We start from the raw sequence: 2,512 nt of genomic DNA, 5'->3' as shown, positions 1-2,512 counted from the left end.
CAGATGAATTTTAGGAATGCTTTCTCTAGATCTGTGAGGTATACTAATGGTATTTTAATTGGGATTGCATTGAATCTGTACAACAATTTTGGGAGTATGGTCATTTTCACAGTATCAGTTCTTCCTATCCATGAGCAAGGAATATCTTTCCATTTACTGAAATCTTCTTTAACCACTTTTTCCAGAGTACTGTAATTTTCACTGTCTAGACCTTTTACTTCCTTTGTGAGATTGATTCATTCTTAAGTATTTCAACTTTTTGGATATTACTGTGAAAAGTGTGGTTTCCTTTATTTCTCTCAGTCTGTTTTCTGTTCATGTATAAGAATGCTATTGAATTTTGAGTGCTTACTTTGTTTCCAGTTACACTACTGGATTTGTTTGTTAATTTGGGGGGTCTTTTGGTAGAGTTTTGGGGGTCTTCCATGAAGAGCATCATGCCATTTGTCATTAATAATAATTTTACTTCTTCCTTTACTGTCCTTATTCCTTTTCTTTCTGTGTTTTGTCTCATTGCTCTGGCTAATGTTCCCAGAAGTATGTTGAATAAGAATGCTGACAGTGGACATCCTTGACTTGTTCCTGATTTTAAAGGGAAAGCTTTCAGTTTTTGTCCATCTAGTACAATGTTGGCTGCTGGTTTGTTATGGATGACTTTCACTAGGTTGAAATAAATCTATGTATTCTAATTTTCTATAGGGATTTAATCATGAATAAGTTTTGAACTTTATCAGAAGCTTTTACTGCATCTATTGAGGTTGACATGTGATTTTTATCTTTGGCTCTGTTGCTATGTATGACCAGCCCAGTTCCCATGCCAGTGGGGGAGTGGTGATGGCGCAGTCACTGAGGCTGCTGCAGCTCTCTGGTGCTCAGCTCGGCTCCCGTGAGGATCTAGGTGGATAATCTTATTCCTAGAGGGATATTCATGCGTGTCTGTCTCTTCAATTCTTTTTTGTTTTCCTACCTAGGTGAATATTTGCTCTATGACATAGAAACTCCAAAGTACTATTAAGTAATTCTGATGTTAACCAAGAAATATTGTTTTGACTACATTTTCAATGAAAAAGTAGTCTTTAAGAAGCTTCATTCCACACCTTTGAAGGGAGCGTGCACAGTGTCAACAGCATGTTCAAGTTTCTTAACAGAAATCTCTCAGGGTGTAAAGGGTGGAGCAATTGTCTGTGCCATGAATCCCTGCAAGGAGGGGGAACTTGTATGCTGACATTCACGCATTTTCATTGTGGCTCACTGCTTTATTCTTTAAACAACTTCAAAGTTTTGACTTGAAAGATTTTCCATTTTATCTTTAATTCTGCCTTTAGTGATCAAATACAATAATGTATTCATACATGCAATATGTGCTGCTACATATTTATATTACCTAGTAGCTAAATCAAGTGGATTAATGTATCCATCACACCAGTGTTTCTTCACATGCATGAGGTGGAGAGTAATTCATTGGGGATACATTTAAATAATAGCATTTAGGAAATATTTTTTCCTGAAATAAAGCATTTCAATAGAAATTGATACTTGTTAGTACTGAATACAATATGTATTTCAATAAAGACATTATTTTTCTCCTTGCAAACTGTGAGGATTGTTAAAATATCACTTTTTATAAAGACCTACACAGTGTAATTCTACACACAATCTTATTCTGAATGTATGTAGCTAGGTCACGTTAACTGTATCACAAATAGATTGATGAAGTAACTCTCCCAGGAATCTTGTAAGGCCACTAAGCACCATCATTCATCTAATTCCAATGATGTTCCAAAAAGTCAGTCTCTTAACATCATAATAGCCATACTTTGGTTCTAATTATATGAGTGTGTGGAAAGAACACACGCATTCAATTCATAAATGGTACTGGAGTGCAGTGAAAGGTGATCATTGAGTCTTTTCCCTAAGGATGTCTGTGCTCTCTCTGCAGCTTTACACCCAGCATCTACCAGAACTACCTGGCCTTCACTTTTGCCATAGAGGAGATCAACAGGAATCCTCATCTTCTACCCAACACTTCTCTGGGCTATGAGTTCCATACTTTCCTTTACAGTCATTGGAGGATACTAGAAAGTTCCTTTATTTTGCTCATGGGACAACACGAGATCCCTAATTACACATGTGGGAGAGAAAGCAAGTGTGCAGCAGTACTAACAGAAATGTCATGGGGCACCTCGGCTCAGATTGGACCACTGCTGGAACTCTACAGATTTCCCCAGGTGAGGGTTGGTGGGACAGGAAATGGTGGGAACACACCCATGGGGCTTCAACTACCAGGAGCATAAAAGGTTACAAATCAGCGTGGGATTAGCATTTTCCAAGGTTTATATTACACCAGCATCTGAACATAGAGTGAATGGGTTACACACAATTTCTTTTCTTTTCTTTTTTTTTAATCAAAGAGGAAGGAAAGAAATATGTTTCCAGAATGTCTGAGTACATTCATTCCCTTGTTACAAAAAATCTCCTGAGGGAGATGTTTAGAAGGATGGGATGAACATGT

The sequence above is a fragment of the Chinchilla lanigera genome, unplaced genomic scaffold (assembly GCF_000276665.1).
Source record: "Chinchilla lanigera isolate Chin_1 unplaced genomic scaffold, ChiLan1.0 scaffold00199, whole genome shotgun sequence".
NCBI classification, from domain to species: Eukaryota; Metazoa; Chordata; class Mammalia; order Rodentia; family Chinchillidae; genus Chinchilla; species Chinchilla lanigera.
Note: the sequence above shows the minus strand (reverse complement) of the source record.